The 18,206-nt window shown below is 43.2% G+C and overlaps 1 protein-coding gene across 3 annotated transcripts in view; it reads right to left on the reverse strand.

Moving 5' to 3' along the window:
* Nucleotides 1-18,206, reverse strand: part of drp2 (dystrophin related protein 2) — a 174,134-nt gene that overhangs the window by 100,511 nt on the left and 55,417 nt on the right. The window lies entirely within an intron of this gene.

Consider the following 18,206-nt stretch of genomic DNA (forward strand, 5'->3'; position numbering starts at 1 on the left):
CCAGTCTGCTGGATTTCAAAGAGAGAGAGAGAGGGAAGACAGTTCAAGTATAAGATAAAGAATAGGAGGATCAAAGCCACTGTACTATCAACCTGTGTCTGCACCGTGATGCTAATCTGGAGACATCAGTACCTACCAGCACTCAGATCTCTCCCTCGCGTAAACCTTTATTTGAAAATATTTAGTGTTATTACCAGAGCTCAACAGATAATTTGTTTAATTTCGACAACATTGTCACAACACTTACCTTATATTACAGACTTGTCGCGCTTTTTTGGGTTGCCAGCTCAGTCTCACATTATCAAACCTGTCAGTGTGGGGTTTCCCTCATGCAGACATTATTTACCCAATCAGTTTGTTCCTCAGCGTAGAATGTGGAGAGGATTCGGACATAGAGGGAGGGAAGGAGAGAAATGGGGAGGGTGTGACCGAAGAACAGAGCAATGGAAAGACTGAGAGAGACACAACCGGACTGGCTGGCCCAGTAGGGACCCATGTTGCGGTCAAAGAGTCCTCTGTCCATTGCATTCCTGCTGACACCTACCTGGTCCCCTTCTTCCCACTGCCAGTGGGACAGAAAGGCCATCTGCCGAATGTCCTCAACCGCTCCCGTGCATTCGAATACTACAGAAAACCACTCTGAGAACAGTCTTCATGTCATCAAATGCTCATAATAAACATTTCATATAATGTAGCCTTTTTTATGATGTGGTTTTCCCGGGTAACTTGCACATAGAGTACAGTATGAGCCAATAATGCATGAACAACATTCCCATGAGCAAGGGGCATAAGGCTCACACCACAAAGCCAAAGACAACACCGAGAGGAGCTCAGGGTTCATGCCCTGTGGGGCTTGGGGGACAGGACAGAGAAGAGAAAGCCTGTTTGTCTTTTTATGGTGTTGGATTCCACAATAAACGTATCAGCTTCACCTTGAATGGAACACAGATAACAAAGACAGTGTAGAATAACTCAGCTTCCTGTGTCTCCACTGTACCTCTACACTCTCCTATTTAAATAAAGAAACTGTAATTAGAGAAGAAAGGGTAGGAAGTGCTTCTCGCCTTCTCCAAGATGCAAGTTTTCACAATTATTATTATTTTTTTGTTCTGTATATCTATAATTAACCATGACCCACCTGCTGGGTCTATTGTTTGTGACGCTTAGGAAGGATGTCTTGCCCGAAACGTCCTTGTGGCAATACATATTCAATTTGGAGTGCTGTCCTTGCCTTATCATTCTTTATCACTTTCAGAAATCCAACATTAATATTAAAAGTGCGCAAGGCATAAGCTGTAATGGATGAACAGACAGATGGAAGGACGGACAGGCGGATGGACACACAGACGGACGGAAGGACGGACGGACGGACAGACGGACGGACTGCTTTGAGATGGGAGTGATGGCCTAATTCCACACTGTTACCCGTGGATTCAAACCGGCTGCTGGCAAAGCCCAGGGGCCAAAGCAATGATTTGTGATGCTGTCCGACGCACAATTATAACACTTAAAAGGAGTGATAAAACATGGTGCATTGTCCAAGAGAACTGGTCAAACACAGACAAAGACACCCATAACTCCTTGGCCGGGTGTCACTGACTGTATCCAACACCGCTTTAAGAACAACAAATAAATGCCAGGCCTGCACTGACTCATAGAGCACGAGTGTCCAGGGGCCAGTCTGGTAAGTTACGTGTGTGTGTGTGTGTGTGTGTGTGTGTGTGTGTGTGTGTGTGTGTGTGTGTGTGTGTGTGTGTGTGTGTGTGTGTGTGTGTGTGTGTGTGTGTGTGTGTGTGTGTGTGTGTGTGTATTGTGTCCTATCCCTCCACAGAGGGCTGTTGGGGCCTCCTCCAGACGGAGCTCCTGGCTACGTGCCTGACAGGGGTTAGCAAAGCCTGGGCTGCTGCCACCCTGGCCCTCTCACTCCCTCTAACGCTGCTACGAACAGCACATCTGCCCCTCTATACCAGCGCACGCACGCACGCACACACACACACACACACACACACACCCCCCACTGCTGCTGCAGATGAGGGAGCTCAGCCCTCGCACACACTGCTGGAGAACACTGAAGGATCTCCAATGACACGCACACGCACATGCACACACACACGCAAGTGGTGGGGAGTGCCTGCACACATATAGAAGCAGCATATGTATGTGTACAACACACACACACACACACACAAAACATACATAAACAAACGCATACACATATGCGTACACATACACACATGTGTACATGCACACTCACAAGCGCATACACACACACACACACACACACACACACACACACACACACACACACACACACACACACACACACACACACACACACACACACACACACACACACACACACACACACACACACACACACACACACACACACACACACACACACACACAGCCAAAGGCAGCTGTCAAATTGGTTCTATTCCCACTGAAACATTGCTCCGTTCTCCCAGGCCTGACTCCCTCTCGTCTCCAGACACATGGTACAGTGATTTGCGGCCGGGTGCACCCCAACAAAGAAAGAGGGAGTGAGGTAGCCTTTCGGTTTCCCTCATCCCACCCTATTCCCGTACTCCCATCACAGCTGCCCAGTGTTTCGCCCTCTGACCACATATTTCATTATCCTTTGCACTTTATTATCTTTTCAATGACAGTGTGTGTTTGTCCCCCAGCAAATGTACTGTGCGGATATTTATATTTACCATATACCCAGCCTTTATTTGACCTGGGTAAGAGGAGTGCTGAAGGAAGGGGTGATAAACCTGCACTGATTTGTCGGCTGACATATCTTCCCTTGGGTTTATATGGCAATTGATCAATCAGTGCAGCTAAAACGTGCGGACTGAACTAGCGTGCTACCTCCATGCTTAAGGAACTTACGATGACAAATGTGTATGAAAGTCTGACGCCAAACATGGTTGCTGCGGATGGTTTGGTAGAAATAACAGCTAAGGAGACGTTGGAGTTTAACCGGGGGCAAAACAACTAACTGTGCACCAGTATACAGTAAGTTAGTTAACACACCGTCTTTCTCCCCATACTATCATCGAATCCCTGCGAGTCTAGTATACCATTTTGTTGGGCAGTTTTTGTTGCCAGTAATGCCAAGTTCTATGTTTTTGTTTAATCTATAAACTTTAAGTGTTGATCACATGCTATTTTCTCTGTGTCTTTGTTTATCACATAGCCATAGCCTCATTTATTCACTAACGATCACCAGACATTCATCATACTATCCATCAGCCCTCGCCTCGCCTCGCGGCTCAGGCTGATATGCCTCCTCTCGGCTGGATAACTAAGCTTGCGCACTGGTGAATGCCTGACTGATAATCTACATCTACTATAAAGTTCAAATTGTCTGTCTGTCTGTCAGTCTCTCTGTGGCGGGCAGGCGGATTATGCCCAAATATAGACATGCCCGATGTCAGTACAATTTGGCATTGTTAGTAAGTAAGCAAGTGCATTTTATTTATAGAGCACCTTTCGCAGACAATGACAGTCAGACATCGAATCATTAAAAGGCATTGCAATAAGGACAAAAAAACTGCAGACACATAAAATTAAGTAAACGCCTGTCTGAACAGGTGGGTTTTTAACAGTCTTTTAAAATTGTTGACAGAGGGCACAAATCTTAGGGCCAGGGGGAGCGGTTTCTGTTGTGTCTGGCGTAACATACTTTTATCAGACAGCTTTGAAGCAAGAGCCTGGTTCTGAATTTAAGATGACATTAATATGATTATTGCTGAAGGTGGAAACAGAAAGCTGTTATTTAAACACTTAAGCAGGGACTCAATCTATGTTTTTTTAAATCAGAAGAGTGATGGGTTTCATCCAGGGGGTTAGAGTTAAATCATTGGTTCTCAAACTGGGGTCCGGGGACCCCCAGGGGTACTTGAGGGGGTTCCAGGGGGTACCCAGCAAAATGTGTTAAAAAAATGTTAATATATCACAATAATTATGACCTTTTATACATTTGTTGCTCAAATCTTTGCTTCTGGGGGTCCCTGGAACAAAATATTTGAGATGGGGGTCCGCGGCCAAATACATATAATGTTGGGGTCCTTGACGTGAAAAAGTTTGAGAACCAGAAGAGTTAAATGTTGCTGTGTACACTGTTACTGTTGCCACTGGACACAAATTGTAATGCAATCTTAAAGTTACAGTACATTTTAAGTTATTACCACCATGGGCATAGGTGTGTGTCCATAAAGATGTTAGGCCACAGAGAAGTTTGTATTCCATTGTAATAGAACAATTGAGCCGTCTACATGTATCAGACTCTACAGACTGTACATGCACTGGCATTCAATCACTTATGTGATTAATGAACAGTGCTGTCAGGCCTCTTTGCACTGACAATTGCAGGACATTTAACAAAAGTTATGAATGGAGTTTGAGGCATAATACATTGATACATTGAAATTCTGACAGATTTATTATATCCCACTTGTCTCTGGCGGATAAAAAGTGAGATGTTTTGTCCTGTATCAAGGGGGGAAAGGCCTGTAACCTTCTTGTTAAATGCTCTCTGAAAATGACAAGTGGATATGAATCAAGGTGACGAATTGAAAACACAGCGTACCTTTAGGGCTTGAGGCTATGAGTGAAGGAAGTGGGGAGACAAATTGTGTTGATTTTTAGGGCGTAGAAGCTCATTACTTAGGCAAAAGCAAAATGGTGATTAACTTTGCCGGATTGAAATGCATTTCTTAATCAAAAGTCAGATTGCTTCCAGGGCGAATGAGCTTGGGGTGCACCGCCCCGTAACCTCAAGCGAACAGAATGAAAAACAAATGGCCTAAAGAGCACAGGGATATATTCAACCCTGAACAGTCAAATGCACCAAAGCAATCCAATTCCACAGCAAAGTTTTAAGTATGAAAGCCCAAAATATCCAGTCTAATGTCACTGAAAATGATGTGCCCTGCACTGACAAAGCAATCTTTCATAATGAAAATTTCTTTTTTATGGTTTTCTCTCGCCAATTTAGTCATTATGCCAATACCCACCATGTGTATAGTCCCTGTCAACCCCTACTACTTGGTTTGGGGAGGGAGTAGACAACCATGTGTCTCCTTCAATACACATGAAGTTGCCAGTGGCTTATTTTCACCTCACAGTAAGGAGCTTCACTGGGAAGGTACTGTATAACACATGGGGAGGAACATGCTATACCCCCTGAGAAGACTGAGCCAAACCAACGCTCGGACAGTATAAGGAAAGCCTCAAATGGGTGTTTTATTTAGAATTGGCACAGTGGAAGGGGGGAGAGACCCAATGGCATCAATAGATAAATTAATAAACACAAAGTTCATCCCAGTCGCGGTTTGAGCTCCCCAGCTGGGCAGCGCAGGTGCCCCCAAATCAGGTTGATTTAACAGGTAGATTGGCACGTACAGTAGCACCCATAAACATATAAAGGTAGACGCCTCCTTCGGCTGAGGCATTGGTATCTCGGGCGCCATTTTAGAGTAGGCAAGCTTCCGCGTGTGTCACAGAAGGGGGCGTTCGGTTGCCCAATCAGAGGCAGCCGCGCAGCAAAAGTCAGTTAGCCGCGTTGTGATTGGCCAGTAGTCTACGCGCTGTGATTGGCCAGTAGTCACTTTGAATGGTAGCTTGCCTACTCTAAAATGGCGACCGCGATACCAGTCGCTCCAACGAACTGCAGAGGCCAATGAGGTATCTAGGTTTCTATATCTACAGTATGGTAGCACCCCTCAATGACGCGACGCGGCCCAGCCGGGGGAGTGGCCTGCTTGGCCAAGCACCGCCTCTGCCCCACTGTCTCTCCCCGTTGAGGTGCTTACCAGACGCGTCGCTAGGTCTCTACTAGGTTGGGGGCTTAGCCCCGCAGGCAACGGGCACCGAGGTTGGGAGGTGCCCGCACAATTTCTTTCGCAGATTTCGCGGATTTGGGTACTTTTTTCCCCGTTTTTTGTTACTTTATTTCGGTTTTAGGGTTAGGGGTAGGGTTAGGTTAGGGTGATAGATATATAATTTTTCAAAAAAATGTTTTTTTTATTTTTATTGGTGGCTTTGGATAAAACATTGGTGGCTATAGCCACCGAAGCCCCCGCCTAACGACGCCACTGGTGCTTACCTGACAGGCGGTTGCCTAGAGACACTCCACACCCCCCAGTTCCACCCACTGCTGAACAGGCGCCTGACCAACCTGTAGGAGACGCTAGTGCAGCGACAAAGTATGCCCACCCCTGTTGGCCTATCTGCGAACACCGCGGCAATTGTATTCGTTAGGTCGGACATCCACAAGAATGTCTGTGTTTTTAGCGTTGTCGTCGTTGTTGTCCCCCCCCCCCACTATCAGTGAAGCTGGGATGCTTATGCCCAAAATGCCAGTGTCTCTGGTACAAGGCTTACATGACAAAATCTAAAGAAAAGTAGCAGACCACGGAAGAGGATTTAAAACACTTCAATCCAATCTCTCAAACCAATTATTCTGCCTTGCCTTTTAACTCAACCCCAAGAGTGTTTTAAGGATTAAAACAAGAAATTACACTATCCATCTCAATGGAGTTATTATTGTGGCCTTTGTAGTTGCATTGTTTGGAATGTACATATTTGAAAATCAAAAGCCTCATGAGGAAAGGGGCTTTGAAACGTACATCACACAGCAGACTTCTCTATTAAACAAACAATTAAATAGACAAAAGAAAAAAGGCAATCAACATATTCGCTCTCATTTGAAATATCCGTTTTGTGACAAATGCCTCATCCACTATGTTTAAACATAATTAAAGGGCATTAAATAATTAATTAAGGGAATATATTTAGCTCAAGGCAATGATTCAGAGTTTGCAAATGCTGAATAAAAGCCAGACCGGCAACTGTTTTCTAACATGCAGTGATGTGTGGAGAAGGAATGCCTGCCTCAGAGAGGAGGTAATTTAGCAAATCCCAATTGAGATCCCTGCTAATTAAGATGAGTTTCTTCCTCTGTAAACCCTGTGATGTGAATTGTTGTATCTGGGGAAAATGCAAAGCCAGTATGTGGGCGGCTGGTGTCCCCCCCCCCAAAAAAAAGAAAATGATAATGTAAACTTTACTGTTGCTTAGAATCTAGAAAACTCAAGGAACTATCGGTTTCATTTCAACTGCCCAGACACTTTCCTGCATCATACTGTAAGTGTCGAGCCCAGAAATTGCCATATGCCTGCTGTATTTGTGACTTGCATTTCAAAAATTGGAATAAGTGATGAACACTGTAAAGCTTGCAGCCACAGTATACAAGGAACAAAACAAATCTAAAGCATCTCAGTCTGCTGGAAAATGTATGATTCAGTCATCAATACAATCCCAATGTGTGTATCATGGACCAATCTTACACAATCTTTGTTCATAAGATTGTGAAATTATTTGTCATGAAACATTCAATACAGTTCAAAGTGCTATAGACCCCTTAACAGACGACGTCACACTGATAAGAACCAGTATGCGTGCAACCAGTATGCGCACAATGAAACCCATTCTGTCAGGTCTCGCTAGTTAGCCAACACACAAGAGGGGGTTGGGGTGTGCTGAAACTAGCGCACCCCGAAACAACAGGTTGGGAATTGATTGTGTGAAACAATCACCTGTGCATCCAGTCTCAATGTTGGTAAACAAATAATTGGTCTATAGACCATCATTGTTGTGATGAGCATAATTGGATTACGTTTTTTCTTTTTTAAAGCACATACATTGACAGATTGTACAGTATACTCTTAAATCAAATTAAATTACTCTTAAAGTCCAGATGAAACAGTATACCGTATCAAGAGTATTAACTTCCCTATTGTGATGTATTTCTGAGTGAAACAACATAGGGAGGCAGTGGGGTCACATTTTGAGGAATTCGATTTCTCAAAATATCGCGACACGTTGTGAACATAGATCTGCTATTTTGCAGGAAAAGTCTGGCAAATGGAAACATTTGACTTTTACTTTGGTACTTTAAGTACATCTTCATGCCAATACCTTTGTACTTTTACTCAAGTAAAAGTATGAATACAGGACTTGTAACAGAGTATTTTCTCTATTGTAGTTACTACTACTACTTCAACATAAGTAAAGAAATCTGAGTACTTGATTGAATTAATATCTGCTATACTGTAATAAATGCCCCAGCCACAAAACAAAAACACTAATGAGCTGGCAAAGAGCGCTGGCGTGTCCAGTACTTTAAATATGTGCATTTGAAAGCCAAGGATCTCATTATAAGAACGAGATGGGGCTTTTGACAGGGTCGTCTGTGACATTTGGCTCTCTGCTTCACCATCCACACTGGCAGGGCTGTCAGCCTTGTCACTTCCTATTTGCTGACGGAGCCACTATGATTCCTTGAGATGGAAGGCCGGCTGACAGCTTGTTGTCCAATAAAAACGATGGCAATGAATAATAAAGAATCACTGAAAGTCAACAATATGAGCTATAAATCTGAGTTTGATTAAGCAAGGGTTACCGAGTTTAATGGTAGCACACTTAACCAAAATAATTAGCTTCTCTCACATTGCTCGAGAAGAAAAGCAACGCAATGCCTTTGGATTGCATAAATCCAATGTAAAACCAGCCATTTGTGTAACGAGGGCTGTGTCTGTTTTCTTCTCATTAACAGAAACGAGTCCAGTCACAAAATATGTTGACAGAATCATCGACATGTGCCAAGACTGCACAAACTAAATGGAAAAACTGTGGGACGAAATTGGGACACAAACTGAGGCTTGGCTGCAGAGCCAAGCACTGCACTCTCTTACGTGAGAACATGAAGGTTCTTACCACCTCAAACCTTAACCTAAATAACAAATTAGCCATGGGTGGAATCAATGTCCAGCAGGCCCTGCATGCTGCTGATTAATTGTACTTACTGTAGATTGCAAGAAGAAAGGCACAGCAAGAGAAAGAGGAGAGTAATTTGTTTCTATGACATGAATCGAGGCAGAGTTTCATTGCCTTAATGAAGCACTAATGATGGAAGACAGCTTAAAATATTCAGGTAACACTTATCCTTTGTGAAACTCGTGAGACCTGCATTAACATAAGCTCACTACTGGTTACCCTCCTTGTTACACTTAATTCAAGGTCTGTACAGATGGGACTCCTTTTGATTTATTTCTGTGTTTCAAATCAAAGAACAGTGGATCCTCAGCCACAGCCCCCCCTCACAGCATCCTAGCAGCTCCATATATCACTATAACGTGGGATTGGACTGCGATCTGGATGGAGGAGAGCTGAGTAGGCCCGGTGAAGACATTCCCTGAACAGACTGGCCTTTGGAAGAAGGGGAGTAGGCAGAGGAATGGTTGGAAAGAACTAATCTGACATTTAAGAAAGGCTATCCAATAAAGCATCAGAGGTGAGCTTTGATAATGGAATTTGATTTCAGAAGGTTTGCCAGACAATGTTAAGGAAGTTCTTTAAACATCAATAATATCTCAATAGTTTTTGTCCAGTTTAGGCAACGATCCAAGTGTTTAATGAATTCTTACTATTGAGTAAAATTAATCGACCGGACTCAGTATCAGGCAGTATTTAAACTTTAGTGGTCAAAATCAGAATCAGAAAGACCGCACCGGACTGCTGGTGAGGTCCAGGCCCAGAACACGCGTCGTGGATTTGAGGTCCGATCCCGGCGGCCTTTGCTGCATGTCACTCACCATCTCTCTCCCCAGTTCCTGTCAGCCTAATATCCTATCAATACAGGCATAAAAGCCGGGAAAAAAATCTTTTAAAAAAATCTTAAAGAAAGCCATATCAATAAATCGCTTGCTAATCCCACTATCTGTAGTGTATGGCCTTTACCATAACAGCAAGGAGCTGTATCCTGTGAATATTAAACATTAGGATACAGTGGATATACTGTAAAACGTCTACACACCCTTGTTAAAATGGCATATTTTTGTGATGGTAAAAGGTAGAAGTTCTCAATCTTCCAAACTATGCCGGGTGCACGGTTGTATAAAAACAAACCAGCACTCCCGGATCAATCACCTTCTATTTACTGACAGCAATATTTTTTTAATTAAACCATGATAAATCATTTTTAACTTTTTCCACAGACTGACAAACTAAGTGAAACGATTTAGGAATAAATAAATAAAATTAAAGGTTGTGAACACCGTAAACTAATACTTTGAAGCACCATTTGATTTTATTACAGCACTTTTGGGCTAGGAGTCTATCAGCTTGGCATATGTTGACTTGGCAAATCATTTTCCCACTCTTCTTGCAAAAATGTTCCAGATCCGTCAAATTGTGAGGGCATATTTGCACAGCCCTCTTCAGGTCACCCATTTCAATTGGGTTCATTTCTAGACTCTGTCTGGGCCATTCCAAAACTTTAACCTCCTTTGGTGCTTTGTTGATTTGGACGTAATAATAACTACAGTATAACAACAATGTACTGTATGCTTTGGGTCACTGTCATGCTGATGGATGATTTAGTTCTAATTATGATTCACCTAGGCTTACCATTAGTTGGACAATGGTAATAATGGTTGGATAAAGTCATTATACCATCATGAAAGATGTCTGCATCACTGGAATATAAGCTTGCTGAGTCATTACAAATTATAATTACACATAGATGCACATAAAGAGGCAAACAGCTCAGGGCTGAACCACACATAAACATCTGCTTTCTTTCTCTCTTTTTTTTTTCTTCCTGAGCTTTTTCCAATCTTTTTACAAGGTTGCCAGGTGAGCCTTGTCTAATGTGACTCATTTTCCTCCATGATAGACTAGTAATACCAAGAATGAATAACCTCTTATGCGGGAAATGTTGCTAGCTTGCTAGCTGTAGCCTATACCGTCACTAGTACCCACACGTGTATTTTTACGTGCTTACTAGTGTCTCACCTATGCTCATATATACTGTACCTCCCACCAGTCTAGCACAGGGAGACCTTTGATCTGCTATCTGGCAATGAAGATCTAGTCGCCTGTCAAGATGTCTGCATGCATTTCCTTTCCTCCTCTGAGTAGCCTTATTTTGCCCTCGTGATGCTAACTCATTGCAAAGTCAGAACACACACAGAGAGCACTGGGGCTGGCACTGACAAGATCTCATAGAATAAATATAGGCCTGATTCCCACCTAAACCTAAAAGGAAAACCCTGGGCATGAGCGAGGCACGAGGCAGCATTCACCGAAGTACTTCCATATTCATCTTTGCAATTCTCATTACTGTATGTCATATGCAGTACAAACACTTCTTATTAACCACTTTCAGCCTACCATCCCTATTTTGGGCATGCCAATAATAATAATAATAGTAATAATATCAGTTGGGGAATTAATCCCCAGCTAATATCAGCATCGGGTTGGGCTCAAATGTTATTTGTTACCCCACATGAATACTGAATAAAGTAGGCTAGTGTCACCAGTTACTACGAGTTAGAATAAAACATAGAAATACCAAATAAAATATACCAAGAATCTAGATGTATTTGAGACTTTCCTGATTCATACGATTTCAGAGGTTTATGGGTAGACCCTAATATGCCCCAGGGCTGCAAAGGGAATTATTTTTCAGAGCACAGGATATATTCATATCCACTGATTCTCACTAAGCCAGATTCGAAAACAGCTCGAGTTGATCCCAATCTAGAAGTCAACCGTGTTGTCAATGCACTTTGGCACAATCATACTAACACACCCATTATACATTTTATTAACTGCGTTGCTTACATCATGGTGTACTTCAGCCTGCCATGTTTTTATCCAGCTGTAGTTTTTAACCTGCACTGGAAAAAAACTACAAAATCAGCCTAGGGTTTCATACCCCTTTAAATGTTTAAGGACATGGTTTCATCCCCCTTTAAGCGGTTAAGGACATTGTTCTGGTGTCCAGATTGAGGTTGTAACGTCCACAGACCATGTGAAGGAATGGGGCAAGCTGAGTCAAAGGATGAAGGGTTGCTACTAGGGTGGTGGGGATCTGCACTCCGAGAAAGGCACTTTACTAGTTGTTCTAGCAAGACCTTTTGCGATGACAGTTACTGCATGCAGAAATGCTTTTTACAGCAATTCTGCATGCAGTAACTGTTATCGCATGCAGTAACTCGCATGCAGTAACTGACAGCTGTCACGATTACACATTTAAGTTGACGATTCATTGTCACACAAATAATTGCGATTAACGATTTAATTGTGTTTTTGGCATTGAACATTGGAACAAAATACTATTTAAATTTCGGTTTGGTTTTTAGGCTTCATAATCCCAAATTGCACAGGGCAGATATAACAAATAACTTAAATATACTAAGAAACATTTTTCATCATGGAAACGATGACGATTATGCAAAAATAATTGCGATAAACTCAAATAATTGCGATTAGGCGATTATGTAATAATTGTGACAGGCCTAGTTGCTGCTGCGTCGATGCTGGAGGATGTCACTGTTGATGACTGAGAGAGAGAGAGAGAGAGAGAGAGAGAGAGAGAGAGAGAGAGAGAGAGAGAGAGAGAGAGAGAGAGAGAGAGAGAGAGAGAGAGAACAACAGAGACAGTGTGCACACTTGCATGAGAGAGAAAGAAACACAAACAGAGGGAAAAGAGGTTGGTGACTTTGATGAATGAGTCTTTTGCTTCTGAGAGCCACAGGCGCTGCCCTCCTGTGTAGATCTTTCATTTAGCAACCAGGCTACCAGCAACCAGATCCCTGTGTTTCTGTCGGTTTAGGTCTCGTCCAACACCTAAGGGAGAGGACCTCGGATCGCGAGACAAACACCTTCTTTTCATTCTTGCCTTTTTCCAAAATCTTGCCCACTTTTCAAAGGAACAAGAAATAAAAAAAACATTTTTGACGTACCTTTCCACATTTATTTGAGCCTTGTGCATGTTTAAAGAATCAAGCATTTCTCAAAAACATCTCGTTGATACTCATGACTAATGGAGGCAAGACCTGAAGCATGCTGCATTATATTTCTCCGTTGAAGTTGAACCCACCACCCAGAGAGCAGGTCCTTAATCACGTCTGTTAAGCAGACTCATAAAGCATCGTGATAGACCTCCGCGGGGCTCTTTTTGCTGGGTAAACAATACCATCACTCTGTCATGGCACTGAATTAAGATATCGCCACACGCATGTAATTAACATTTGTGTTCGGGCTGAGAACAATAGTTCATCTTGATTAAATGTAAAATGGAACGACGCCCTACAGAGAAATGCTACGTCATTCTCTGGAAGAAAAAGAAAAAAAAAACAGTTTCGGCTCGAAGCGATAGTTAAGAACAGGAGATGAAGACGCTGTGGGGAAGAATTTGTGAGGAACCAAAATACATAAACAACCTCCAAGAAAGTGGTTCCTCACTGCTCTGTCAAAAAAATCGAAAGCAGAGGACCTTGCTCCAGAGAGCGTTTGCCAGTTTGGGCAAAACAGAACAATGGCACATTCTGCTTTTGTGTCAGCAGCAGGCGGGAGGGGAGAGATTGAGAGCCGGCAGACTGTAATGTTTTTCCTCATTCTTCCGTAGGAGAAAGGAGGTTAGTGGAAGTGGTGAGGAGAGTGAAGTATCGTGACTGCAGCTGTTGAAAATCGTAATTAACCACTCCTAGCCTCTTTCTGGATGCGTCGCCAACACACACACCTATTCCACCTTTGAAGAAATTAATGCCTGCCTGAATATTCGTTTGCTTAACTAAATGTGAATGACAAAGTCATTTCGATATCGGTACAGGGTAAAAGAAGAGCGGGAGAGAGGGGGACGCAGGGCCAGAGAGATAGGGAGCCTGCGAGTGTGTGATGGGAAGAGGGCATAAGAAACTTTGAAACAGCAATGTCTTCCCGCCTGAAGGCAGCCAGCCTGCTACCGCTCTCTGGAGAGAGGGAACAAGGGAGCAAAGGAGAGGGAGAACAGGGCTGTGTGGCTTTGAAGATCACAGCGGTGCCAGAGCACTGAGTTTGGTAACCAGTCGGCCGCCCAGAACACGACGCAATCTCTTTCTAGTTGGAGTTGCTGCCTCCTCTCTCCCCTATTCCCTCAATCTCATTCCCTTTCTCTCGCCAGTCTACAACTCTAGGGAAGGACTGGCACATGGGATTGATGTATAGAAAAAGCAGACTTTGGTTCATATCTCACATATAATTTCATTAATTCCATTAGGCTATACTACGCCAATACCAGCATTACTGTTTGCCGCGTGCACACACACACACACACACACACACACACACACACACACACACACACACACACACACACACACACACACACACACACACACACACACACACACACACACACACACACACACACACACACACACACACACACACACACACACACACACACACACACACACACACACACACAAAATAAAGAGAGACTGAGAGTGAATGAGAGGGAATCGGAGCAAAAAGAGCTTCACTGTAATCAACCACTGGTGGAAGTGTTTCTCTCTAAACCAATCATTATTTTCTATAAACAACTCACTTGGAGACGACCTCTACTATCTTGCATTTATTTAACGCAGAAAGTATTTTAAAAAATGAGGCCATGAGAGTACAGAGGTAAGAAAACGAAAAAAAATAAAAATGAAAACTGTAACTGGAGAATGTGGCGGTGCTGATGCTTGATAAAGGAGGCTGCAAGTGTGGACCACCATGTGAGAAATATGTGAACTCATCAGGGTGAATCTTCCACAATTACTGTAGAAGCCACGATTTACACAGTACAATCCTCTGCATTCATTGAAAGACCTGTCAGTGACGGAGCGACTGGCTTGTTTTGTTTTCTTCTGGCCAGCGTGGACAGTCGTTGGATTAGCCTAATTCTAGAGGATCAAAGATGCAGGGATGATTATTATTCTGTGAATTACCCCTGATTTAAACTGATGGATGAAACGGGTAGTGTGTGAATAACAACTGTATTGAGCTGAACTGGCCAGTAAAATGAGTGACTTTCAGTTTATGTAGCTATTATCTGAAAAACATAATGAATTCTAGGGGTCTGCCACATCCACACAGATCCTGGAATACTAAATGAGAGCAAAGATAGAAGTACTCTGGTCTAAAGCTCCTGTAGGGACATTTTGGAGGGGAGAAAAATACTTCACAGATGATTTTTCTATGGATTTAAAGCACACCAGGGGACACAGGCAATGGAACTTTAACTCAAAGGACTTTTCTGCGAAGAAAATAAAACAGAACATCACAATTCTGTTATTTTTTTTCTTTTGATATTTTCGGGTCTTTTCTGCCTTTATTTATAGTGGAAAGTGGAGATGAACAGGAAACAGGGAGAGAGAGATGGGGAGAGACTAAAGATCATCGGGAACGGGACTCGAACTCGCAATGCACTGTCAGGCTACTTTTAAAGCCTTGGTGCCACAGTTCGTTCCCACAATTCTGTTTTGAGGGCTACACTAACAACACGAACAAAGTGTTCATATAATCGTTGTGTGGGCATGGTAAACTTAGTTTCACCATTATGAAACAACAGCACTCGAGAACCCCTCTCGCAGTGAGAGGGATTTGTCGATCAAGGTTGAACACAAGCTACTTATATCCCCCCCCCCACCCACGAGGGTATTGGTCGGCATGCCGTGTGTGGTCACTTGGGTCACTGGTCACACCAATCTCTGACTAGCATCATTACGCCACCCATCATTCAGGCCTGCTGCGTGCATTATTCACGGGCTCAGAGGAGTTTGTCAAGGGCTGTGACCGCAGGTGCTGCGACAGCGCTCTCAATCACAGGCGCCCACACCGTTTGCTTGGCGGGTCACGGCAGCGCTCCTTGGCTTGGCCGTGGACATGTGCCCAGAACGGGGAGGGAAGTGACCATCGCCAGAGGCCGTGACTTACTCCCAAATATTAATGCCTTCATTTGTGAATGCTGTGCGCCCTGATGGAAGCCCACAGGGGCCAAGCGGTGTGGAACACAAATAACGACCAGTGCCACACATATAAGCCCACACCTGTCAACATCAGCACACAGTAAGTAAAAGATAGCCAGGGGATTGTATTAACTCGTTTGTTCAATTTCACAGAGCCGCATAACTCCTACTGCAAGCGTGCATGCGTTCAGTACGCGCGTGCCCACACACAGACACAAGCACATGAATGTGCAAATGCGAGACAAAAACGCACACATGACTGCCATTAAGTTCCTCGTGCAGCCTAGGCCCACATGAGCCGGGCCATGTATATTTATACTGAGGCATTCAGGTGTGTCACGCCATCCATCATGGCGACGAATAAATTCCAGCAGCAGCCCTTTCTGCTGACAATGTACAGAGTGATCCACGGAGCTATTTACCTAATATTACTCCACTTGATACATTTACATCTTTCACAGCTGTCCTGCTGTGCAGCTCTGCCGCTCAATCACAGGCATTAGAGCAAGTCAAGGTGAGTTGTCATCTGCTCGGCGTGCCATTATTTATGACTCTTACCCTTTGATAATGTGTATAAGGTCTGGTGCCTCACACTTGCAACTCCAGTGCAAGCGTGCATACAAATCCCAGATTCATTCCCTAGCAGATTGATGGATTTAGACTGCTTATAGAATAACGTTGGCAAAGCTACAGTATGCCCCTCTGTGATTATTTTTAGATCCCACCAACAACCGACAAGAGTTCTTTAAAGGATATAGAAGAACTGATGCAATTCCAGCGTGACAATGCTGTGCCATCTTTCGTTCCTTTGAAAAGGTAAGCTGGACCGGGGAGAGTGGCCATCCATAAAAACCTTTTGACTGTCATCTTTTCAAATTATCCGTGTTATCCGTGTCTTAATATGCTTAAGTCAGACTTGGTATAGAGTACCGACCCATCTGTAAGTCACTAAAGGTGGACAGCTCTTACAATCTACTCACCAGGTGAGAATTTGTATCAAAGCCATTTTAATTGTGTGGATAACTGCTTAATCGATTAGTTAACCTCTTAAGGAACAGAGACAAGCAGCAACAAAAATATAAATCCTATAAACCTTCATCAAGCATGACCAAGAGGTGAAGGGAACTATGACATAGGGCATAGGCTACTCTTAGGCTACAACTTGTGCACCAAACGGCATCTCATGATTCCATACTGTACACTGACCATTTTTCTATTCACTATACAAATATCTTACAGTTCATTTTAAGGTTTAAATACAAAATAGTAAGCTGCATTATAATCACACTATAATGCCTAACAACAATAAATTATAATACACATACATTATTATAACTATGACGGTGCCTTTGGGGCCATGTATTTCGGGAGCGATACTAGTCGTCCCATTTATATTGGCTATCCGGCACAAACATTACGTGAAGCACAGCCAATCAGTTAAGCTAACGGGTCGGGTTAGCCAATCAGGGACTTATACTGGCTTAGTGGCATGAGGACCCCATTTGAAACAAGCCACTAGGCTTTCATGGGCTTTTCAATCCTATTTAGTTGACCTTGTATTTAAACTGTACTTTCATGTGCTTTTTTCTTCGAAATAAAGTATTCAATAAAAATTTAAATAAACATGACGTGACATGCCGCCAATCCATGAAGCAGACGGATTGGGTTGCCCAATCACGGAAGCCAATAAAGTCCTGCGTCTTTCTCATACCTGCGGCTTGACAGATACAGATATTTGTGTTTTTTCGGTTCTCGGAAACCGTTGGTCTGCCAGTCCTCACCACATACCTCAGGGTCATATGAGACACACATGCCAAGTTTGAGACCGATCGGTTTCCGAATTACGCCCGGGACAGAGTGGCAGACAGACAGAGATTCCATAAATCATAGTATAGATAGTATATAGATGTAATACAGCTATGATTTATAATACACAATATATATAATTAATAATACACAATGATCCTGGCCAAAAGAAAATGTCTGTGAATGTCCAGCATTATTTTCTGTGTGCTCAGAAGATTGTATGCATCGGCTTCCCTGATTGAATTCAGGGAAGACTTCAGGTTATAACTAGGATAACTAAGAATGTTTATAATGCATTATAGACATTGACTTCATAGAAAGCGTAACCCAACCTCGTCATTACTGGTCTCCCTGCAGGCTCACATAAACCGCTCCAAATGATGCAGAATGCCACAACACGTCTGGTCTTCAACGTCCCAAAATGTTAACGTCTCCCCCCTTTTTCCGCTCCCTTCACTGGCTTCCAGTTGCTACCCACACACAGTACAAAACAATGGTGATGATAGCCTACAAGGCTATGTCATGGTACCCCCTTACCTTCAGAACACG

This window comes from Gymnoscopelus microlampas (assembly GCF_963454915.1).
Source record: "Gymnoscopelus microlampas genome assembly, chromosome: 18".
Lineage (NCBI taxonomy): Eukaryota > Metazoa > Chordata > Actinopteri > Myctophiformes > Myctophidae > Gymnoscopelus > Gymnoscopelus microlampas.